Consider the following 26,140-nt stretch of genomic DNA (forward strand, 5'->3'; position numbering starts at 1 on the left):
TTAGGCAAGTACATATATAGGGTAGAACCTCTGTAGTTATGAGTGAGTCTAGGTTGTGGATGGACTGCAATGTAATTTTTCACAACTGGTGTGGGGATGTTGCTCAACAGAAACATCCATCCAACATGCATATGGTGCTAGGATTTATCCCCAGCAATACTCAGAAGGAAATAAGTGGCAGTGGCAACCACTATGTATAAACAGACCCAAGTATGGAGACATAGTAATAACCAACTAGAAACAACTAATAGTTGTTCCATAGCATCAATAACAATAGAAAAGAGAGGGGCAAAAATAACATAGAAGGTACTAAGAAATTATTAAAGATAAGAATTTTTAAATTAAAAATACTGTACAAGAAAATCCTAGAAATTAAAAAGGGAAAAATTAGAAGAAAAGAGAGAGAAGAAAAGTTTCAATTAGAGATTTAAAAAGGAAGAAAAGAGGGCTAGGGATGTAGCTCAGTGGCACTGTGCCTGCCTGGCAAGCACAAAGTCCTGAGTTGATTCCCGGTACTGAAAAAAAAAAAAAGGAAAAAAAATTATATTGCTGCACACCTATAATGCCAGTACTCTGGGAGGCTAAGGCAGGAGCATTGCTAGTTCAAGCCCAGCATCAAGCATTTAGTCCTTGTCTCAAAATAAAAAATAAAAGCAGGCTAGAAATGTAGCTCATTGTGAAGGTCCTGGCTTCAATACCCAATGCTGCCCAAAAGAAAAAAGTTTAAAGGAGAAGAGGTCCAATCAATGATTTAAAGGAGGTGGGTAGGAGACAGAAAAGAATAGTTAAAGTTAAATATTAAGAAGAAAGAGGGCCAAGGGTTTAGCTCAGTGGTTCTGCTGCCTGCCTCACAAGTGCAACGACCTGAGTTCAATCCCTGGTACAAAAAAAGGGAGAAAGAAAAGGAAAAAAAATTTATATTTTCTTCAGACCATAGAGGTATAACAAAAAAAGTCTTAATAAAAAGAAAGCCAGGCATGGTGACATATGTTTGTAATCGAAGCACCCTGAGAGGCTGAGGCAGGAGGATCACAAATTTGAGCGCAGGCTGGGCAACTTAGTGATTGAGCAAGACTCTGACTCAAAAAAAAACAAAACAAAAACAGCCTGGGGATGCAGCTCAGTGCAAAAGCCCTGGGTTAAATCCCCAGTCTTGCAACCCTCCCCACACACCTAAAAAACAAAACAAAAACTCCCCAAAGTTTCCTTTCTGCCAAGGAGGTAAATTGCACTGGCAAAAGAGGATTTTCTTGGTGGGGCATGTTGGTAATCCCAGCACTCAGCAGGCTAATAAAAGAATTGCTGTACATTCAAGACCAGCCTGCACTGCATAGTGAAACCCTGTCTCAACAAAACAAAACGCAAAACAAAAAAGAGGATTTCTCAACCTATGTATGGTGACCAGTTTGGCTGTGTGGCCTATGGACAGAGCAGAGGCTGTGTGCCTTTTGCCCTTCTTTCCTTTGTGTTGCTCATCTGGGAACCAGGGGGAGCAGTGTGTGGGCAGCCAGTTGTCACTTAGCCTTTCCTGCTCTTCGGTTCCAGCAGGAATGTGATGCAGTTTCCACTGGCAGCAATTTTTTTTAAAGCCAGGATCTCATGAAGTCACTAAGTTGCCCAGGCTGGGCTCTTAAATTGCAAACCTCCTGCCTCAGCCTCCCAGAGTGCTGGAATCATAGGTGTGCCCAACAGCTCCCAGCTATATCTATGTTTTGTAAGGAGAATCCATTCCAGATTCTGCCTTCCCCTAATCACTGAATTTTCTGTAAAGGGAAATTCAGTATAGACATTCCACTAAGTTCAGAATAAATAATTGGAAAAGGGTAATTTGTAGGTTGTTTTTATCATATTGTAACATACCAGAAAACATTGAGGTACCAGCTACCACATTATTAGTGAAGTTAATTGTGATCATTTGAGTAAGATGGTAGCTGCCTTAACTTCATTGTAAAGATTGAGTTTGTAGTGGTTAAGTAATTTATGCAAAGAGACTGTCACCTCTCTGAATATTTGTGATCATGTAGCTTACCTTTGGGTCAAATATAAAATAAGAATTGAAACAGACTCTGAAATGAATGCCACTAAAGTATCAATGTTATTCAACTTGGGTGATGTGGCTGAAGCTGTATTCAGTACAAAACTAGTAGTACCCTTAAGTGTATGTAAAAGGCCAAGAGTGTGTCAAGTAGAACTTGCTTTTTATTCAGCATTTTAACTCCAGTGCCCATACTGTGCCTGGCACATGAGCAATTGATAAACTTTAAGTCTTCAAGTATAGAAGCTTTAAAATAAACAATACCTTAGACCAATATAAGGAAGCAGTCAACACACAGCAAAAATGAAGATTAACAGGAAAAAAGATTTCATGTATATTTAAAAAATATTTCAGTAAGTCTGATTAAGAAAAAAAGTAAGCATAACAAAATTATGACATCACGAATTAGAAAGGGAATAGTACTGGGATGATGTTTTTTTCTTTTTCTTTTTAGAGACAGGGTCCCTGTCACAAATAGATCAACTAGACAAAAAATCAAAGAAATATCAGTTAAACCCACTCTACAGAGTGCTCCACCCAACAATCACAGAATACTCATTCTTCTCAGCAGAACACAGGACTTTCTCCAAAATAAACCACATGCTAGCCCATAAAGCAAGCTTAAGTAAATGCAAAAGAATTGGAATTACACAATGTGTATTATTAGATCACAGTGCAATGAAACTAGAAATCAATGACAAAAGCAACCACAAAAATTTATTATTTTCAGTACCGGGGATCAAACTCAGGACCTTGTGGTTCCGAGGCAGGCGTGGTGACACTGAGCTAACCACAGAAATTATTAAAATGTATGGAAACTGGACGTCGGCGTCCTGTTGACGCCTTTGAAGGCCCCTTTCCGGGCTGTCTGATACACTCCAAGTGTCAGCTTGTATTGGCTGATTCTATCTCGTTTGCAGCAGAGGATAGTACTGTATCCTAGGGAGTCTCTCGGTTGTCAGGGACGACTTCCTTGCTTAGAAAAGCCAATTCCAGTTGGCGCTTCCTTCAGGCAGTGCCGCGGGCAGCCCACAGGCCCACCTCCTTCCTTTCAGCCGGAACCGCCATCTTTCAGTAATTTGCCAAAATGACGAACACAAAGGGAAAGAGGAGGGGAACCCGGTATATGTTCTCTAGGTCTTTTAGAAAACATGGGGTTCCTTTGGCCACATGCATGCGAATCTACAAAAAGGGTGATATTGTAGACATCAAGGGAATGTGTACTGTTCAAAAAGGAATGCCACACAAATGTTACCATGGCAAAACTGAAGAGTCTACAATGTTACCCAGCATACTGTTGGCATTATTGTAAACAAGCAAGTTAAGGGCAAGATACTTGCCAAGAGGATTAATGTGCATATTGAGCATATTAAACACTCAAAGAGTCGAGATAACTTCCTGAAACGGGTCAAGGAAAATGATCAGAAAAAGAAAGAAGCCAAAGAGAAAGGTACCTGGGTTCAACTGAAGCACCAGCCTGCCCCACCCAGAGAAGCACATTTTGTGAAAACCAATGGGAAGGAGCCTGACTTCTTGGAACCTATTCCCTATGAATTCATGGCATAAGCTGGGGATGTAGCTCTGCCACGCAGCATCTAATTAGCGGCGGAGTGCCCTAATCCCTACTTCAAAATAAAAAATCATCCTGTGTTGTAAGGATGGTTTTCTTAATTGAACAGGTGTGTGGTGCCTTTACCTCAGAGAAACAAATATTTGGAGCAGATTCTCATTATACTCAGTTAATTGTGTCAGGTCTTTACTTTTTAGTGTTTTTCTTGCTGAAAGATGTGAGGTACTGTGCAGATGTATACTCAAATGGCCAAATATTTATGAAACATTTATATTGGCTTGAAGATCCTCTAAATCACCTTGGGGACAAGATGTATCAAAATAAATGGAAGTCAGTATATGGCATTTCAGTTAAATAGTTTAAAAGCAAAAAAAAATGTATAGAAACTAAACAGTACTCAAAAAAATCAATGTGTCATAAGAAATCAAGGAAGAAATTAGACATTTCATAGAATCAAATGATAATACCAGTAGAATATACCAGAATTTATAAGACAAAATAAAAACAGTTCTAAGAGGGAATTTTATAACTGTGGATGCCCACATCACAAAACAGAGTGAACTCAAATAAGCAACTTAATGATACACCTCAAGGTCCTTAAAAAATAATACTCCAAAGCTAGTACAAGGAAGGAAATTATAAGGATCAGAGCAGAAATTAAGGAAGTGGAGGCATATATATATATTTTTTTTTCAATGACTTGAAGAACTGGTTCTTTGAAGAATAAACAAAATAGACAAACCCCTAGCCAATTTTACCAAAACTGGAAATAAAAAGACCCAAATACATGCAATTAGAAATGAAAAAGGTGAAATCTTTTTTTTTTTTTGGTACTGGGGATCGAACTCAGGACCTTGTGCTTTCGAGGCAGGCACCGGAACCACTGAGCTAAATCCCCAGCCCCAAAAGGTGAAATCTTAATGAACTGTGCTGAAATCCAGAAAATCATTAGTACTTTGGAAATTACTACTTTGAAAATCTGTACTCTAATAAAATAGAGAATTTAGAAGAAATAGATTCCTAGATACATAGGAACTACTAAAGCTGAATCAAGAAGATATAAAAATCCCAAATAATCTAATATTAGGTAATGAAATTGAAGATGTAATAAGAAAATACCAATCAAGAAAAGCCCAGGTCCTGGTGGATTCACTGCCAAATTCTACAAACTCTTTTAGGAAATCATTAGGGAAGGAGCACTCTCAAAGTCATTCCTGGAAGCTGTCATTACCCTGATTCCAAAACCAGGTAAGGACCCAACCCAAAAGGAGAATGACAGACCAATCTCTTTAATGAAAACAGACAGATACAAAAAATCTCCAACAAGGTACCGGCAAACAGAATGCAACAAGTCATCAAAACATCATACGTCATGATCAAGTAGGATTCATCCCAGAGATGCAGGGATGGTTCAACATTTGCAAATCAATAAATATACTACATAAACAGAAGCAAGGACAAAAACCACACAATTCTCAATGTAGAAAAGCCTTTGACAAATCCAACATCTATTCGTGATTTTTAGAAAACTCTCAAGAAAATAAATTTAGAAGGACCTTATTTCAACTTGATAAAAGCCATTTATAACAAATCAATGGCTAATACTATATTAAATGGGGAAAAACAACACTTTCCCTTGAAAATCACAACCAAGACAAGGATGTCCACTATCACCACTCCTGTTCAATATACAATATTTTGTTCACGAACACTTCTGTTTGCAAACATTTTGGTTTACAAACAAAAGCGTTGAGCAAAATTTTGCTTCTGTTCTCAAACTCTGCATTAGGTGACAAACATGACCCTGGCCATCTTCTCCAAACAAACACAAATGTAGCCATCTTCCCCAAAATCATAAAATAAATTAAGTTTGTAAACCAAGGTGCCACTGTAGTTCTTGAAACATTAATCAGAGCAATCAGGCAAGGGAAGGAAATAAAAGGACTATGTGTAAGAAAGAAGTCAAATTATCATTATTTGCAGATGACATGATCCTCTACATAGAAAACCTAAAAAAATTTACTAAAAGACTCCCAGAATTAATAACCAAATTCAGTAGTATAGTAGGATATGAAGTCAACACTCAAAAATCAATTCCATTCCTGTATACCAATAATAATCTCACCCAGAAAGAAATTATGGAAACAATACCTTTCACAATAGCATCAAGAAAAATTAAATTATTAGGAATTGAGCTAATCAAAGAAGTTAAAGACTTCTACAATGAAAACTACAGTACTCTGGAAAAGGAAATCTAAGTGAATATCAGATGGAAAGATATCCCTTGTGTCTGGATAGGCAGAACCAATACAGTCAAAATGGCCATACTTCCAAAACAGATGTACAGATTTAATGAAATCCCAATAATACCAATAGCATTCCTCACATAAGTAGAGAAAACAATCCTAAAATTCATATGGAACCAGAAGAGACCTAGAATAGCCAAAGTAATCCTGAGCAACAAGAGCAAGGCTGGAGGAATCACAATCTCAGACTTCAAATTGTACTACAAGGCTATAGTGATAAAAGCAGCATGGTATTGGTAACAAAACAGACATGTGGAAATGCAACAAAATAGAGGATGCAGAAACAACTCCAGGCACATTTAGTTACTTGATCTTTGACAAGGAAGTCAAAAACTTATGCTAGAGGAAAGATAGCCTCTTTAATGAATGGTGCTGGGAAAACTGTCTATCCATATGCAGGAGATTGAATCTAGACCCATATATCTCACCAGGTACTAAACTAAACTAAAAATGGATCAAAGATCCAAATACAGTAATACGTTGGTTTATGAATGCTTCTATTTGCAAACAATGCAGTTCACAAAAGCATTTGGCAAAAGTTTGCTTCCATTAGCAAACTCACATCTGGTGACAAATACGACCATGGCCATCTTCTCCACACAAACACAAATGCAACAATCTTCCCTAAAATCATAAAACAAATTAAGTTCTTTGTTTTTGTGGTAGTGGGGATCGAACTCAGGACCTTGCACTTGCGAGATAGGCATGGTGCCACTGAGCTAAATCCCTGGCCCCAAATTAAGTTCTTGAATTGAGGCATCACTGTACTAAAATAGAAATAATCTGCTGGAAGACAAAATAAGTAAAACTCTTGAAAATAGATGTAGGCAAGGTCCTCCTAACAGACCCCCAGTTGCATGAGAAATAATATGAAGCATCAACAAATGGGATCATATCAAATTAACATCTTCTGCATAGTAAAGGAAACAACCAATAGAGTGACTGAACAACCTACAGAATGGAAAAATATTTGCCAGTTATTCCTCAGAGGACTAATATGTAGAATATCTAAAGAATGCAGGCCTGGGGATTTAGCTCAGTGGTGCCACTGCCTGCCTTGCAAGCACAAGGTCCTGAGTTCGATCCCAGGTACAAAAACAAAACAACAACAACAAAACAAACACACAAAAAATTAGACCCCCTAAAACAAAATACCCAATGAAAAAATAGGCCACTGAAATGAATAGATACTTCTCAGAAGTACAAAAAATATTTGAAAAAATGTTTAACATCACTGGCCATTAGAGAAATCCAAATTAAAATACCACTACTACTAGTAATAGTAATCCATCTTACACCAGAAAGAATGGCTATTATCAAGAAATCAAATAATAACAAAAACTGCCAATGCTGCCAAGAAAAAGGAACTCATCTACATTGTTGGTGGGAATGTAAACTAGTACAACCACTATGGAAATCAATATGGAGATGCCTCAAAAAACTAAGTGTAGAAATTCCAATGACCCAGCCATTCCCCTTCTAGGTGTCTTCCTGAAACAGTTAAAGAAGTCATATTACAGTGATTACCTATATACCTGTGTTCATAGCAGCACAATACACCATAGCTAAATCTCGGAAGTGGCCTATATGTCCATCAACAGATGGCTAGATAAAGAAAATGTGGTATTTATACACGATGGAGTACTACTCCGCCATAAAGACAGGTAAACTTGAGTCATTAATATGAAAATAGATGCACCTTGAGACCATAATATTAAGTGAAATAAATCAGACACACAGGCTTAAATATTGCGTGGTTTCTCTTATATGAGACTCAAATATAAATAAAAAGCAAAATGAAAGCTAGATAATAGAAAAAAGGAGTTTTCTAGCAGTGTTCTTGGTTTAATAATCAAAACTTTTTTTTTTTGTACTGGGGATCGAACTCAGGACCTTGCGCTTGCAACGCAGGCACTGGAACCTGAGTTAAATCCCTGGCCAAAACATTGATTTTATTTTTTCATTTTGTGATGTTTGTAGCATGACAGCTTGCTTTTTTTTGGTACCGGGGATCAAACTCGTGTCCTTCCGCTTGTGAGGCAGGCAGTGGAACCACTAAGCTAAATCCCCAGCCCAATTGAATAGCTTGATGCTATGTCCTTGGTGGTTTTTTTTTTTTTTTGGTACTGGGGATCGAACTTGGGTCCTCGCACCTGCACAGCAGGCGGTGAAACCACTGAGCTAAATCCCCAGCCCACTTGCTTTTTGTTTTTGAGACAGGGTCTCGCTATGTAGTTCAGGCTAGCCTTTAACTCACTACGTAGTCCAGGCTGGCCTTGAACTCCTGGCAATCCTCCTGCCTCAGCTCCAGAGTGCTGGGATTCCTGGCAATCCTCCTGCCTCAGCTCCAGAGTGCTGGGATTTCTGTACAGACATGCACCACCACACTCAGCTTAACAGCTTTTTTTTGGAGGAGGGGGGTACCAGGGATGGAACTTGGGTCCTTGTGCTTGCACAGCAGGAGACAAAACCACTGAGCTAAATCCCCAGCCCCCTACTTAACAGCTTTTTAAAAGTGTATGAGCTTTAGACTTCACTAACCAGTGTTCTCTCTCTTCAGTCATAATACTTTTTATTTCTGTCAAGTAAATATTCCTTTGGATGTAGAAAAATTTATTAGTTGTTTTATGGTCTAGCACAGTGCTGATGAACTTGTGGCATGTGTGCTGCAACAGGCTGTATCATTGAAAGCTCTAAAATGTTTGCCTTTACTGATTTAATATATTGTTTGTTTAGAGATTGGTATGTGTTGAATAAATATTAGTTAATCGTGTTTAAAACTTCTACATCCTTCCTGATTATATCAGTTATGGAGCATAGGGTGTTAACATCTCCATCTTCTATTATTAAATTATCCATTTTCCTTGTTTTTCACTTCATCTTATATATATGGTGTTCTGTTGTTAGGGACATATTTGTACATAATTGTATTTTACTGAGGCATTCACCCTTTTATCATTAAATATCCCTTTGTCACTAGTAACCTCTTTTTTTTTTTATTTTAGTTCTAGGGATTAAATCCAGGACCTTCTCAGTGAGCTACATCCCCAGCATTTTTTATATTTTATTTTGAGACAGGGTCTTGCTAAGTCGTTAAACTGCCAAGGTTATGCTCCAGCTTGTGACCCTTCTGTCTCAGCCTCTCAGAGTATGAAATGCCACCACACCTGATAATAGTAACTTTAAAAATTCTATTTTAGGGCCAGGGATTTAGCTCAGTGGTTCCGTTGCCTGCCTCGCAAGTGCAAGGTCCTGAGTTCGATCCTTGGTAACCCCTCAAAAAAATTCTATTTTATTTAATTTAGTATAATCACTCCTGCTGTCTAGTCACTTGTTTTTTTATTCTTTTTTCCATCCTTTAATTTTTAGCTTATTGTTGTCTGTTGATACGGTTCCACTTTGCCTATATTTTCTCTGTTTTCTTTATGTCTCATGTTGTTTAATTTCCTCTTTCCTCCCTGTTTTATTGCCTTATTTTGTGTTAAATTTCTATTTAATATTATAAATATAATATAAAATATATATTTAATATAATATAATATAATATATCATTTTAATGTGTGTGTGTGTGTGTGTTTGTGTGTGTGTGTGTATGACCCTGGAGATGAAACCCAGGGCCTTGTACAAGCTTGGCAATTGTTTTACCACTGAACTACATCCCAGGTTTCTTTTTTACTTTTTTTTTTTTTTGGTCCTGGGGATTAAACTCAGGTCCTTGCGCTTGCACAGCAGGCAGCAAAACCACTAAGCTAAATCCCTGGCCCCCAGTTTTCTTTTTTTAACCTTGAAAAACAATTTAGTGTTCTTCCTCATTGCTCTAAGAATTACAATATCTATTGTAGCTTAAAAAAATCTAGTTGAGGGCTGGGGATTTAGCTAAGTGGTGCCGCCACCTGCCTTACAAGTGCAAGGTCCTGAGTTCAATCCCTGGTACCAAAAAAAAAAAATCTAGTTGAATAGTGGCACGTGCCTATAATTTCAGCTACTCCAGAGGCCAAGGCAGGAGGGTTGAAAGTTCTGGGACAGCCCGGGCATCTTAGCAAAACCCTACCTCAAAATTTAAAAGGAAGTTTCTGGAGACATAGCTCAGTGGTGTAGCACTTGCCTAGCATGTGTGAGGCCCTGGGTTCAGTTCCCTGTGATGCAAATGTAAATGAAAACAAAAATCTAATTGTTAATAGTGTATTAAAATTTGGCTCATATAGATGCTCTCCTCTCCCTCCTTTGTGCTATTATTGTAATACAAAGTGGCAAAAATTCTACCTTTATTATTACAAATTCATCAATACAATTTTATAATCATTGTTTTATCACACTGTCTTCTGTCAGAATAAAATAATACAACTATATTTATATTGTGTTTTTACTTGCCAGTTATGGCTTGTGTCTAGATGTCCCCCCAAAGTCTCCTGTGCTCTTAGGTGCAGCTTTGGGAAGTGGCTGGATCATGGGTGTGTGATACTGGGGTTAAGGGTGTGTGTGCTGGATTACTCCATTAATTGATTTAGTATAGTTCTGGGTTTGCCTGAATGGATTTACTGAAGACAGAAGCCCACCCTGGATGTGGGTAGCACCAACCCATAGGCTTGTAGCCCAAATGCAATAAAAAGGGAGGGAAGGTTCATTGCTGCTGTTGCTGCCTGCTCTGCCATGGACTGTTTCTCCTCTGCCATGTCCTTTGCCATGTCACCCTGCCTTGGAATCATCCAACTATGGACTGAAACTTCTACAAACTAGAAGATAAAATAAAACTTTCCTCATTTAACCTGTGGATGTCAGGTATTTTGTCCCAGCAAGAAGAAAGTAACAAGTAAGACATTGCCTAAGTACTAACCTTAATCAGTGCTCATTATCTCCTTGATGTATACACCCCAGCTTGCATTAGTTTTGTTTGTTTGTTTTGGGGGTTTTTTTGGTACCAGGGATCGAACTCGGGTCCTTGCGCTTGTGCAGCAGGCAGCGAAACCACTGAGCTAAATCCCCAGCCCAGTTTTTAAAAATATTTTTTCTTTTCTTTCATCTACTGTCCATCTTGTTACATGTTGGTATGCTTGATGATAGAATAAAGTTACCATCTGGCATTACCTTCCTTTAGCTTGAAGGTTTTCTTTTGTGATACTAGAGATTGAACCCAGTATCACACATGCTAGGCAAGTGGAGTACCATTGAGCTATACACCAACCCTTTTAAAATTCTATTTTGCAACAGGATCTTGTTGAGTTTCCAAGGCTGGACCCAAACTTGGAACACTCCTGCCTCAGCCTCCTGAGTATCCAGGATTATAGGCATATAGAACCATGCCCAGATTATCTTAATAAATTTTAAAAAATAATCTGATTTAATATTCCGCATTAGGTCTGATAGCAACAAATATTTTGTCTTTAACTTGTATCTTTTTTTCACTTGTATTTTGAGAGACAGAGTGCTGAGTATATAATTCCTGGTTGGCTCCGTTTGTTTCTTCAGTGCTTTTAATGTTACCAACTGCATTTTGGTCTCAGTTTTTTCTCATGAGAAGCTGATATTCTTTTTTTTCCTTTTTTAAAATAAATTTTATTGGTACATTTTAGGTATACAGTATAATGACATTCATCATTGGAAATTTGCACCTTTACATAATCTATCTTGATTCTTATTTTTTCCCCCTTTCCCCTGCCCTCCCTTCAACCCCTCCATTCCTCCCTATTTACAAAGACTTTGTTTCCATTTTTAAATTTTCTCATATTAATTCCATTCCCTTCTTTCCTTTCCCCTACCACTCGCACTTCCCCTTCCCCTTTGCCCCTTTTCTTCCTATTTCACATTACCTATTATACATTTTAGTCCTTATTTACACTTTCAGTTTCTCACACTAGAGAAACTATTCGGTATTTACACTTGTGTGTCCTATTTATTTCACTTAAGAGTATTGCCTCAATGTGCATCCATTTAGCTATAAATGTCTCTAATTTCTCATTTTTTATGGCTGAGTAGTACTTCATTTTATATTTTTAAAAAACCCACATTTTCTTTATCCAGTCTCCAGTTGATGGGCATTTGGGCTGCTTCCAAGTTTTAGCTATTACAAATTGTGCTGCTATGAACATGGGTGCACATATATCACTGTGGTATGATTCTTTTAATTCTTTGGGAAAGATACCCAGCAGGGGAATAGGTAGGTCAAATGGGACTTCCAGTCTTAGTTCTTTGAGGTGTCTCCATAATAATTTCCACAGTGGTTGCACCAGTCTACACTCCCACCAGCAGTGGAGCAGGGTTCCTCTTTCCCCACAGCCCCTCCAGCATTTGTTATTGGTTGATTTCATGATAGCAGCCATTCTCTCTGGGGTGAGGTGGAATCTCAGCGTTGTTTTCATTGGCATCTCTCAAATGACCAGTGATGTTGAACATTTTTTCATATGTTTATTTGCTATTTCTACTTCTTTGTCTGAGAAATGTCTGTTCATTTCAGATGCCCATTTTTGGATTGGGTCTTTAAATCTGGGAGGTCTGATTTTTTTAAGTTCTTTATATATTCTAGATAGTAGACCTTTGTCTAAGGAACAGCAGGTGAAAATTTTTTCCCACATTGTAGGTTGTCTCTTCATACTGCTGGTGGTTTCTCTTGCTGTGCAGAAGCTTTTTAGTAAGAAGAGATCCCACTTGTTAATTGTTTGTGCTAGTTCGTGGACAACTGAGGTTTTGTTCATAAAATCTTTTCCAACAGCAATGTCTTCAAGAGTTCTACCTAACCTCTGTTCCAGCTGGTTCAGCATTTCTGTTTTAATATTTGATCTTTAATCCATTTTTATTTTAGTTTAGAGCATGGTGAGAGATATAGGTCTACTTTTAATCTTTGGCAAGTTGAAACCCAATTTTTCCAGCACTATTTACTAAAGAGGCTATCTTTCCTCCAGTGAGGGTGTTTGGCTCCTTTGTCAAAGATAAGGTGGCTGAATGTCTCTGGAGTTGTTTCTGCATCTTCTAATCTGTTCCACTGGTCCTCAGGTCTGTTTCTTTGCAAGTACCATGCTGTTTTTATCACAGTAGCTTTGTAGTATAGTTTCAAGTTGGGGATTGTGATACCCCCTGCCATGTCTCTGTTGCCTAGAATTGCTTATGCTTCTTGTTCCAAACGAACTTTTGGATCGTTTTCTCGAGCTCTGTGAAGTATGTTGCTGGGATTTCTATTGGCATTGCATTAAATCTACATAGCAGTATTGGAAGTATAGCCATTTTCATTATGTTGGCTTTTCCTACTCAGGAGCAAGGGATGTCTTTGCATTTTCTGATATTATCTTCAATCTCTCTTTTCAGAGTGATACAATTTTCAGAGAAGAGGCCTTTGATTTCTTTTGTTAGATTGATTCCTAGGTATTTCAGTTTTTGGATGCTATTGTGAAAGGAATTGTTTGCCCTATTTCTCAGTGAGTCTGTTGTTCATGTAGAGGAAAGCTATTGATTTTTGCATGTTGACCTTGTATCCAGCTACTTTACTGAATTTGGTTATTAAGTCTAGAAGACTTTTGCTGGAGTTCTTGAGGTCTTCTATATAGAGGAATGATTCTATATAGAGGTCTTCTATATAGAATCATTCCAGGAATTATTTCGGGAGTATTGCTTCCCTTTCAGTTTCATTGAAGAGTTAAAACAGTAGTGGCAGTAATTCCTCTCTAAATGTCTTGTAGATTTTGGCAGTGAAGCCATCAGGACCCAGGCTTTTCTTAGTTGGTAAGATTTTAATTACGATTTCAATTTCATTGATTGATACTGGGTTGTTTAGAATTTTTAAGTCTTCTTCATTCAACTTTGGTAATTCATATGTATCTAGGAATCTGTCCATTTTTTCTGTTTTCCATCATATTGGTGTATAGGTTATCAAAGTAGGTATTGATAATCGTCTGGATTTCTGCTAGATCCGTTGTAATTTCATCCTTTTCATTCCTAATTGCATGGTTTTGGACCTTTTCTTTCCTTTTTCTGATAAGGTTGGCTAAGGAGGGCCAGGGATGTAGCTCGATGGTGCCACCGCCTGCCTCGTAAACACAAGGTCCTGAGTTCAATCCCCAGTACCACAAAAAAAAAAAAAAAAAAAAAAAAAAGGTTGGCTAAGGGTTTGTCAATTTTGTTTATTCTTTTTTTTTTTTTTTTGGTACTGGGGATCAAATTCGGGCCCTTGTGCTTGCAAGGCAGGCGGCAGAACCACTGAGCTATATCCCCGGCCCTTGTTTATTCTTTTGAAGAACCAATTCTTGGCTTGATTTTTTGTATTGTTCTCTTGGTCTCCATTGCATTGATTTCTGCTCTGATCTTTATAATTTCCTCCCTTGTATGAGCTTTGGATTTGTCCTGCTCTTCTTTTTCTAAAAGGTTGAGGTTCAACATCAGTTTGTTGAATTGGACTCACTCTGTTTTCCTAATATGAGTCTTCACTGCTATGAATTTCCTTCATAAGATTGCTTTCATTGTGTCCCATAGATTCTGATGTTGTATTGTCATTGCCATTTAATTGTAGGAACTGTCTGATTTCTTCTTTAATTTCTTCTGTAACCCACTGGTTATTCAGAAGTGTGTTGTTCAATTTCCATGTGTTTATGAAATTCTTGCAGTTCCTTTTGCTTTTGATCTCCAATTTCATCACATTATGGTCTGATAATATACAGGGGATAACTTCATTTCCTTTGCACTTACTTAAACATGTTTGATGAGCGAGCATGTGGTCTATTTTGGACAATGACTCGTGCAGCAGAAAAGAATGTGAATTCTGATTTTGTGGGGTAGAACACTCTGTAAACATCTGTTGAGTTCATTTGTTCAAGAATTTGATTGAGTTCTAGTATTTTGTTGCTTATTTTTTGTCTAGTTGATCTATCTATTTGTGACAGTGGAGTATTGAGGTCCCCCACTACTATTGTATTAGTGCTTATTTGATTTTTCATGTCCATTAATATTTGTTTTATAAAGCTGGGCACACTAGTGTTTGATGCATAGATATTTGTGATTGTCATCTCTTTCTCTTGGATTGTTCCCTTTACAAGGATGTAGTGTCCTTCTTTGTCTCTGTTAATCAGTGTTGGTTTGAAATTCACTTTATCTGCAAAGAGGATAGCTACTCCTGCTTTTTTTTTGGGTTCCTGTCACATGGAGTATTGTTTTCTACTCTTTAACTTTCAGTCTGAGTTTCTTTTGAATTAAGTGTGTTTCTTGTGTGCAGCATATTGTTAGATCTTGCTTCTTGACCCATTCTGCCAGTCTATGTCTTTTGATTGTGAATTGAGACCATTAACATTGATGGCTATAACTGATATATATTGACTTATCATTGTCATAACTTTTTCTTTTTGTTGGATTCTCCCCCTTTGCATTTAATTTCTTGTTGTGCCCAGTGGATTCATTCTGCTGGACTTCCGGGAGTTGTGATCCTCATTGTCTTTTCCTAGGATATTGTCTAAAATTTTTTTGAGTGCTGGTTTGGTATTCATGAAGTTCCTAAGTTGCTCTTTGTCATGAAAGTATCTTATTTCTCCATCAATTTTGAAAGATAGTTTTGCAAGGTACATCAATCTGGGTTGGAGGCTGTTTTCCTTTAGGGGTTGAAATACGTCATTCCATGGTCTTCTTGCCTTGAGGGTTTGCATTGAGAAGTCTGCTGTGATTCTGATGGGCTTTCCTTTGTATGTGATTTGTTTCTTTTCTCTAACTGCTTGTACAATTTTGTTCTTCTGTTGGGTTTCTGGAATCTTAACTATTATATGCCCATGTGTAGATTTTTTTTTTGGTCAAGGGTATTTGGAGTCCTATATGCCTCACTTATCTGTATGTCAAGTTTCTTTCCCCTGCTTGGGAAGTTTTCTGCCATCAGTTCTGTGAACAGTTTTTTTATGTTGCCTGAAATGCACTCTCCTGTTTCTTCATTGACTCTGATTCTTCTTTGCATCGTCTAGCAGCTGCTGGATCGATTTCTCATGGTCCCTTACTATTTTAAAGAAATTTTTCTTTTCCTGGTCACTAATTACAATCCTATCTTCTATATCTGAAACTGTCCTCACATTGGTTCATTCTGCTGTATAAACTTTCTCTTTTTTTGGTACCAGGGATCAAACTCAGGAACTTGTGCTTGCCAGGCAGTCATAGTGTGCCACTGAGCTACATCCTCAGCCCTGCTGTGTAGACTTTCAATGCAGTTTTTAATCTCCTAGAAATCTGTTGCATCTGTTTTATGGACTCCATTTGTTTCCTATGTTGGGATTCCATCATGTTCCTCAGCTCCTCTGTTTTTTAATCTGTGTCCTCTCTAGATTTATTAATCATGTCTTGCACTATGGGCACAATCTCTGCTGTTATCTGATAAATTATTTCTGATTTCATTTTTTCCAGATCCCCTTTTGTTGCCAGTTCAGAGAGTCCAAGTGGTTGAGTATCAGATTGTTTTATCTCATTTCCCTTTAGGGTTGCTTTAGGTGATCTAGAAGTCTGGTTTTGAGGCTTGTTTACATGTCTTCTCATTTCAATGTGGGGGGGCTGTGCTGCTGGCACCCGGGAGGCTCTGCTCCTGGGAGCTGGGGGCAGTGGTAAGGCAGCCCAGAAAGGTCACCTCTTCCTCGGCACTGGGGTCAGTTCTAGAAGCTGATATTTTTGTTGAGCATCTATTATAAGTCATTTTTCTGTTGCAGCTTGCAAGATACTCTCTTTGTTATTTGTTCTGGACAGTTTGACTCTGATGTGCTTCCTTTTGTCACAATTTGAGTTCATGTTCATAAGAAAGCCTATTCTAATTGGAGTTGAGATTTTAGTATATGAAAAAGGGTGTGTGAGTATGTGTGTGTGTGTGTGTCCATGCACTTGTGTGTGTGTAATCAGCCTTGGAATGGTTTGGCCATTATTATTATCATCACTATGATTTTGTTGCTGGGAATTGAACCCAGATACTCACACATGATAAACAGGTATTTTACTACAAAACTACCTCCTACTTACATTATTTTTTCAAACATTTTTTCTTCCTTGCTCTCTCTCTCTCTCTTACTGGCCCTCCTATTATATGTTGGTATGCTTGATGATTTCTTCCAAGCTTCTCAGTTGTTTTAATTTACTGCCTTTTGTTCTTTGCATTTGTCAGATTGCATAAATAATATCCATCTCTTTTCAAGTTTCCAAATCTGCCATTTATCCTCTTTAAATTTCAGTTATTGTACTTTCAACTTCAGAATTTCCATTTTGTTCGTTTTTGAATAATTTTTATTGACATTCTCTATTTGATGTGTCAGCATAGTTATGCTCTAAGTTCTTTACATATGGTGTGGTGTATTAACTAATTGTCAACTTGGAATGCCCAGCTGAACAGAATCAGCATGGTCTGGGCATGGAAGATCCACCTGAGGATTTTTGCCAATGGCATAAAAAGAACTGAAGGGGAAGATCCTTGGCTGTTGATTTTCTTGGAGATGCTTGCAGCAGGTGGTTTTTATGATTCTAATTTGGGCATTCTGTCATTGTTGGAGGAGCTCAGGTCCTTACTGTTGCTGGAAATGGCTGCTGTTCTCATCAGGAGAGCTGTGATCTTCACTGTGTCATTTCCTGACTCCAGTGTAGATCCCTCAGCCTGGTGACACAAACCCTTTCCCCTACCAGCATGGGATGTTCCAGAGGTGACTGAATCTGGAATGTGTGATGCTGGGGTTAAAGGTGTATGATTAATAAATCAGTACATGTGAATGATTGGTTTGGCACCATCCTAATCCTGGTAATCTTGATGGGATAAAAAGGGCATAAAGAGGGCCGGGGATTTAGCTCAGTGGTTTCACCACCTGCTGTGCAAGCACAAGAACTCGAGTTCAAAACCCAGTACCAAAAAAAAAAAAAAGGGCATAAAGATGCTGTGAAGGTCTCTTGTTGCATTTGCTGTCTTCTGCTGTCATGAACTGTTGCCCCTCTGTCACCTTGCCTTGGAGCCAGTCAATTATGGACGGGAACCTCTACAAACTGTAAGCCAAATAAACCTTTCCCCTTTTAACTTTGGGTTTTGGGTATTTTGTCTTGGCAATGAGAGAAAAGTAAGACAGAAATTGTTAGCAGGGGTAGGGGGTGTCATTGCTGTGATGTTGCCTGGCCATGTGGCTTAAGCTTATTAGCCTCAGGAATCAATTTGGAAAGGTTTTGAGAGACCAACCAAAGAGGCAGCCCTGCTATGACTCTGGTCAGAGTCTGGAAAATCAGAGTACTGTGGAAATGCTGCCAGTTAGGATGAGGCTCAGGAGGCTTCTGTTGAGGACTTAGAGGACTAAGAGGGAATGAGTGCCTATGAAAAAGAAAAATAGAAAGATTTCATATAAACAATTCAATGATGCTTGTTAAAGCATGTTAAATATTTAGGATTTCAAATAACACAGGGCATGCATTGCCTCGGAAGTGAAAGGTTATTAGTGCCATCCCTGAACCCCAAACAAACAGGTGAGTTTGTTGGGGAGGCAGGCTTCTGTAAAATTTGGATTCTGGGTTTTGCAGAAATCTCTAAACTCCTTTATGAAGCCCTAAAGAGACAAGAGGAGAGTCATCTGCATTGGATTGTAGAACAGAAGGAAGCTTTAAAGAAATTAAAATTGACTTAGGCAGCTGCCCCAGCCCTAGGCATACCAGATGTAAAGCGGCCTTTTACTCTATATGTGACTGACAAAAACCATGTGGCCCTTGGAGTGTTGACCCAAGAAGTAGGCCCATGGAATCCACTGGTGGAGTATTTGTCTAAGAATTTAGATCCAGTAACAAAAGGATGGCCTCCTTGTCTCTGGGCCTTAGCAGCTTCAGTTCTGTTGATCCAAGAAGCAGACAAGCTGACTTTAGGTCAGGAACTGACTGTGCAGGTTTTACATGTGGTCCTAGAACTGCTGAACAAAAGGGAGCATCGTTGGCTCTCAAATAATTGGATTTCTCAGTATCAAGCCCTTCTCTGTGAGAAACCCCACTTGTGGTTTATTCCTGTAAAAACTTTAAATCCTGCTACCTTTTTGCCCATGGAGACAGGCCCTCTTGATCATGACTGCTTGAGTGTCACTGATGAGCTCTTTTCCAGCCGCCCTGACTTGCAAATGGCACCCGTGTCTGATGCTGACCTTGTTCTGTTCACGGATGGGAGCAGCTTCATGGAAGATGGGGTTCATCATGCTGGATATGCAGTAACCACAAAGGATGAGGTGATTCTAGCCAGGGCCCCTTGCTTTTGGCTGGTCGGCACAATGGGCTGAGTTCTGGGCACTCATACAGGCACTCCGATGGGCAAAGGGTAAAAAGGTAAATATATACAGACTCTCACTATGCATTTGCTCCATGGCATGATTCGAGAGTGAGGTCTCCTCAAAGCAGAGGGGAAGCAAATCAAGAATAGACACTGAAAGCCAAGAGACAACACACCAAACCCTGCTCTCACCACTCTGGAGGCTGATGAATCAACACACAGCTGAAAAATGGGAGTGCTGGGTGTTGTATTCAGTGAGAGAGAACCAACGAGAGACCGATATTAAATACACACAGGAGTTTATTACTGGCCGGGACCTGAGCTGAACATCGGACTTGAGCCTCGACTGGGGGTTGACAATCATGTTTTATACACCTTTGAGGCCAACAGTTTCTAGGCCCTCCCTATGGGATAGAACTAGTAAAGCAAGCAAAAGGTACAGAAGCGGAATGTCCTGCTGTCAGAACATTTGTAAAACAATAGTTGATTAATTGTTGTTTCTAAGAGACTCTAAGGGGAGGAGGTTTCTAAGCTTCCTCCTTCTGAGTTCATCTAAAGGGCAGACAGGTGGGTCAAGCAGCAATATGGAGTCTGTGTTGCTAACAAGGGTCCTTCACTGGGAAAGGCAACATGGACTCTTGTGCTAAGCCAGATTACTACTGCTGTGAGTTTCTTTGTTTTCCAACTGCAGGTATTTAAGCCTAGTGATGAAAAGTTTAATGAACATTTTGTAACTTTCAAAATGGTAAAATGGGAATCAGAGGCCTATCCATTCACTGTATTCTTTGATGTTTGCCCAAGGGAGCATTATGAGGGACCTGGGCTAATTTTTGACTGTGGGGGATATTCAAGTGAAAGTCATATTGTAAAGAAAAAACAAAAGTCTGGCTCAATGACTCAGATGTAAGGCATGCTCTTGATTTGCTAACAGCCCAGAAAGGAGGGGGTTGTTTATTCCTTGGTGAAGAATGTTGTTATTATCGTAATGAATCTGGTGTAATACAAGAATCACTAGACAAACTGAAAGATCGAAAAAAGCCTCTTGGTGAGGAATTTGGTATAGGAGAGCTGTCCTATGGGATTAATTTTACTTGGGCAGGATGGAAAACCTGGATAGGACCTCCTCTGAGTCCCCTTCTTGTTATAATATTAGTATTAATTTTTGGCCCTTGTGTTCTTCAATGGATCTCAAGATTTGCACAGTAGTGTATTGCTGCCGCTCAACACTATCAAATGCTAGTATTAAGAAATACAGATAAGTTAGAACTAACATATTATGAATAGAAGATTTATCCCAAAGTAGACAAAGGGAGGAATGATAGGGAAAAGTTTTAAAGTAAATTTAGTAGATTAGCTATTAAAGTAGTTGTGGAAGCAAAATAGGTAGTGTATCACTTTAAAAGCTTGCCTTAGCCTGTTACTTCTGCTGTTTAAAGTGAAGGTTATATAGTTCCTTTGGTCTGTAGCTCCACTATAGATAACATCCTAGCTCTGAAAAACGAAGTGGGAATCCTTGAACAAACTTGTGATATATGTGCCTTAACAGTCATGTGTTTACGGTTGTAATCAGTGACAGAAACCACCTGTGTCTAACCATTAACCAGGAATTGGAACTTTATTTACTTAACAAAGACCACTAGGGATGAGATAATGACTGACAAAAGTATAAAAGGTGATGGACAAAGAACGCAGGGGAGGACTCAGACCAGACCAGTTTCTGGCGTCCCGCCTTGCTAGCAAGTAAAGACCTTTGTTATTTTACCCAAATTCTGTGTCTCTGTGCATTTCTTTCCCTGATTCCAGAACACTATACCTCCAGCTCATTTTTTAACTTTTTATTTTGAGACAGGATCTCACTAAATTGCTCAGGCTAGGCTCAAACCTACACTCTTCTTGCCTCAGCATCTAAGAGTGCTGGGATTACAGGCATTGTACCACTGTGCCCAGCCAGAGCTGTATATTTTATATAAAGCCAATTCTCTTTCAGCTCTAGCTTTTGCCCCTGAAGCCCAGGTGTTGTTCTTTGTGTGAAATCCAAGCTAGTAATTCACTAAATATAACACATCACCCACTGAACTAATAAATTTTAATACAGTTAAAGGAGATATTGTTAAATAACTCGCTATCAGTATTACATCAAAAGGTTTAAAAACATGTTGCCCTATGAACAACATCAAGGGGAAAATACTTTATAGATGTTGTAGATTTGTACAACCTTAAAACAGGGCATATAGAAGTATGTGAAAGAATTTAACTATGCAAACCTACTTCTGGGACCTGTCTAAAGCAAATGATTGTAAATGTGTAATAAGATGTCCACAGGTATGGCAGAGTGCAGAATTCTGAGTCCAGATGACTGGTTAGGTAAATTATAGATCCTATATGTAACAGAATATTAAGTAGATATTAAATATCATACTAAATTGTAGAAAAAATATTTAAATGATGTGGAAGATAGCCAGGATACATTGTAAATAGAAAAATCAGTTTAAAAACTGGAATGTATAAATATAAAACATGTTGGAAACAAATTAGTTTTTACATTTGTATAAAATATACATCCACATATATATGCAAAGTAAGGATACATAGGCAGAAATCAAAACAGAGAAAAAAGTTCAGAAATGTATATACCCATATATTGACATTGATGATCTACATGGCATATTTGATCTACCTGAAATATCTTTTTAAGTATAGTCCATAAATTTTAAAACACTAAAAATATACACACAACCATATGTATTTATTTCATTTCTATAAGAGAAAGATCTTCTATAAACAGTCCTCTCTTGAACTGGGAGAAAAAATTCAAAATAGTCTAAAAAGAGTGATGACATTTTCATTGAGTATCTTTTTTCCCTTTAGGTCCTAACACCTAAACCAACTCTGACTTTTTCTTTTCTTTCTTTCTTTTCTTTCTTTCTTTCTTTCTTTCTTTCTTCCTTCCTTCCTTCTTTCTTTCTTTCTTTCCTTTGCAGTGCTGGGAATTGAACCCTGGGTCTCATGCATGCTAAGCAAATGCTCTACCACTGCTCTACATTCCAACATTTATTTTTAAATATATGCCTGTGTACATTAATATGCAGTGCATAATGTTTTATGTGCACTGACGCTAGCCACAATCAAGCTTTCTTTACGGTACTCCTGATGGATATGTTTCTGACAATTTATTTTGCTCTGAAACTGTCTTTTCAGCTGTATCTTTCAACTCCTGCTGAATAATCTTGTCTTACCTTATAACTGTAAAGTATGAAGCTGCATCATCCAATACAGTAGCCACCAGCCACATAAAGAACAAAACAGCTTTGCGCAGTGGCAGTATCATAGCCAATGAGGTTTAGCTGAGGTATGATTATTGCTAATTAAATTAATTACAGCTACATTAAAAGTTCAGTTCCTCAGACACACTAGCTACACTTCAGATTTTTAATACACACATGTAATTTAGAGCTGTTATATTGGAGAATATAGATATATGATACATCCAACCTCAGAGAAAGTCCTTTTGCACTGTGATGGTATAAAGTGTACCTGAGTTAAATGTAATTTGGCCAAAACCTGATGGTGGTGGCTAAAGAAATGCTAGCTAGGAACTCTAAAGACATATGAGCAGGCAACAAATTAAACAAGATTAGTTACAACACACACTAAGGCATTATTAATATTGATTATATTGGCTCTTATTGATTAATGCAGAAAAATAATGATGAATTACTGACCCAAACAGTAAAATTAAAGGAACATATAAAACTATGGGAAGGATGACGTTGGCACTAATAACAGATTCTGTTGTCAGACTTTCAGTGTGAATCTTGATCTGACAGCTATTAACTTTTCAGTTAATCGGTAAACCACAGACAAGCTCTGCCCATAATCTCAGAGTTGTCATGAGGACTGAGATAAAACTTATCTACCACTTCATGACATAAAACTATTTAATAGAAGTTAGGTAGTATTATTAAAATAAAGGGCATTGCATGTCATCCATTTATTTACTTATTGGATGCGCTTTGCACATGTTAGGCAAATACTCTGCAACTGAGCTACAGCACCAGCTAAAATCATCTTCTACTGTTTCCTTTTTTCCACAGTAAAATGTGACTGTCATAACAGTCTTTTATAATAATATTTTAAAATGATAGACCTGAGACTGGAAGGTGCAATTATTTTTATTCAATAATATTAGCAAAATAGATTATCAGAAAGATAACCAACAAATCTCCATTTGTTCTTGAAGCTACTGAAGAAAAATCATCATTCAACATAATACTAGCTAAAAAAATCTAATAAGGTATTAGAGAACTGTATATAGGCATGTATGTATGTATGTATTTGTGCTACTGGGGACTGACCTCAGGACTTTCCAACTGAGCTACATCCCCAGCTCCTTTTTCATTTTTTACTTTGAGACAGGTTCTCATTAAGTCACTAAGTTGCCCAGGGTGGGCTCAAACTTGTAATCCTCTTGCCTTAGCCTTCCACAGTGCTGTGATTACAGGTGTATGCCACCATGCCTGCCTGTATGCATTCATTTTTTGTGACAGAGACTCATTATGTACCTTAGGCTGGCCTCAAATGTGCTATGTACCCCAGGCTGGCCTTAAACCTGTGATCCTCCTGCTTCAGCCTCACAAGTGCTGTAATTATGGGCATGCACCACTACACCTGGCTAGAGAACTTCATTAATATGAAGTTCAATTTTGTTCTCTTGCCCTATGTAAAAATTTGTACGAACATTCATAGCTATTACAATCTGACCTTGTTTTCTACTATTATAAATATGTCCTACAAAATGTTGTTTGTATAATTGATCCTTAAAGAACATCTGGACAAGGGAAAGTATTGCTATGTCCTATGAATGCCACCTTAAAAATCTCTAAGAATGTGTAATCCAGAAAGGCTATCTTATCAGGTAAATTGTGCCATAATAATAATGCTTAATTGAGTTATGAATACCTGGAAGGTTTTTAAAGCTAGAAGCACTCTTTGCCACTTTCTTCTTCATACATGCACTGAGGCATAAGAAACCTATGGCTAGGTAGAATTATTTTTTCTAACTCCAAAGTGAGGTCTCTGTGTCCTTTGATTGGCAATGCAATTTCTAGTCTTCAGAATCAGGATCAAAATCAATTGATGCAATTTCTACTCTGAACAAATAAAAACGTGCAGGTGCACACACACATGTGCTAAAATATACTTTCCTCAAATATTACTCATCATTGTGAATATGGGTTTTTTTTTTACAACCAAATCTTTATAAGTGTAAACTTCAAGCCAGGTGTGTTGATATGGCTGTAATCCCAGTACTCTAAAAGGCTGAGGCACAAAGGTTCCCAGTTTGAGCCCAGGGTAGGCAATTTAGTGACTTAGTAAGAACTTATCTCAAAATAAAAAATAAAAAGGCCTGGGGATATAGTTCAGTGTGAGGCCCTAGGTTCAATCCCCAGTGTCACAAAAGAAAAATAAATAAGTAAGAATTTAACAATAAATAATCTCAATTCATTCCCTGGGGAAAATCCCTGCACATGATGACACAGATTTCCATGCTCAGACATCCAGTCACATTCCCACTCCTTCAAGAGCAATCAAACCATCTCTGACCTTGCCTTACTTTTAAACTGGGGTCTTTGGAGATCAACAATGTCATTGTACCTAAACATTCATGTCAATAAAACAAAATTTTAACATTAGAGTCCAGGATATCAATTTCCCTATCATTAAAAAAAAATGAGTGCAGGGAAATGATTTGAAAAGTAAGAAGGGAGTATTTGGGGTCCAGAAAGAGGGGGAAGGATTCACAGCATGGCCCATCATTTACTGGGAAGAAAGGTCAAGGACAGAACCCTAGGCATTTCAGGAAGACCAAATGTTCCCATGTTCTAAAAACACAAATGGTTTTGCATTTGATGAACAAAGAAGAACCACAAACTCGCATGGATCACAACAATTTTTATATTTTATTTTTATTTTACTAAAAATTTTTTTTTTTGAGAATGACAGGACTGGGGAAGAAGGACATCATGAGACATGAGGCCTTTCTTAGAACACGGGTGGACCTAGAAAATCTCCAGGGCCACATCAGTCCTGACCTCACACACAAAACTAGATGTGAGGAGGCTGGAATCTGAATTTACAGCAGATTCCTAGATTGGAGGTATGGGGATGCTGTTCGTCTGAAAAATGTAGCAGCTCCACAGCTTCTCCAAGGGAGAACTTCCCATCAGACCTTCCCAGTAGTCACTCTCAGGGACACTTCTGGCTCTAAAGTCCCACTCCACACCCAGGTGCCTTCTTCCGGGTAATCTTCATTCTAAGGCTCAATATGTGACTCCTCTCTTGGGGACTCGCTGTGAGGGGGAGGTGACGGAGAAAGCCTGATGGAGGCAGGAACCTTGAGCAGCGGGTCAGTGACACACCAAAGAACCAAGTACCAATCTCGACCTCACAATAGCCGCCCCCGTCACGGAGGCCCAACCTGGCTCCGACAGAGCAGTCACTCGAGCTCGCACACTCACACTGGGTACACAATCCCCCTTCTTGGCTCTCACACACGCACAGGCCTGAGGCTCGGGTCACAACGCCATCTCGGTGCCACGGGATTCCTCACTTTGGGAGACAACCCCATCCAACTCCGACCCCTAAAAGTCCCGCTCCGCCTCACCCAGCGCCACTCCTTTCCAGGGTGCGACTAACTCACCAGGTTGCTTGAACTGGCAACAAGGCACCGGAAGGGGCTCTTAGCGTCCAAGCGAGCGATACCCTTGTGGATTCTGGGAAATGTAGTCCGTAGCTGACAGCGGGGCAGCTTGGGCTCCGCGCAGGCGCAGGAGCAGGAGTTGGCGGCCCCGGCTAAATTTCCAGAACGCAAGGTTCAGTTATAATACATACAACCTTTCTTTCTTTCTTCTTCTTTTTTTTTTATTCGGGATGTATCATGTACAGGTGCAAATTGCCTATAATGAGTGTTATCATTATGTATATCTAAACTGTACCACAAATGTTTTGCTTCCAAAAGA

At 38.6% G+C, this 26,140-nt stretch overlaps 1 protein-coding gene, 1 non-coding gene and 1 pseudogene across 8 annotated transcripts in view; all 3 read left to right on the forward strand.

The window, feature by feature from the left end:
• LOC110343847 (zinc finger protein 780A-like) overlaps nt 1–17,903 on the forward strand; it is a 53,680-nt gene extending 35,777 nt beyond the window's left edge. For all 6 annotated transcript variants that reach the window (XM_021251711.2, XM_013069059.3, XM_004874166.4 and 3 more), the window contains one exon: nt 1–17,903. This exon is cut by the window's left edge and continues 13,892 nt beyond it. The gene's annotated coding sequence lies outside the window, so the exon portion shown is untranslated.
• Nucleotides 3,123–17,903, forward strand: LOC147828595 (large ribosomal subunit protein eL21 pseudogene; annotated as a pseudogene). Its single transcript, XR_015450534.1, has one exon. The product of XR_015450534.1 is annotated as a large ribosomal subunit protein eL21 pseudogene (transcript).
• Nucleotides 17,904–22,425: 4,522 nt separating this feature from the next.
• Nucleotides 22,426–22,566, forward strand: LOC147828596 (U4 spliceosomal RNA). The gene has a single exon (XR_015450537.1). It is a non-coding gene; the product is annotated as a U4 spliceosomal RNA (small nuclear RNA).
• Nucleotides 22,567–26,140: the final 3,574 nt, after the last annotated feature.

Source organism: Heterocephalus glaber, unplaced genomic scaffold, assembly GCF_053883595.1.
Source record: "Heterocephalus glaber isolate CG9 unplaced genomic scaffold, H.glaber_assembly_v1.0 deba00001002, whole genome shotgun sequence".
Classification (NCBI taxonomy): Eukaryota; Metazoa; Chordata; class Mammalia; order Rodentia; family Bathyergidae; genus Heterocephalus; species Heterocephalus glaber.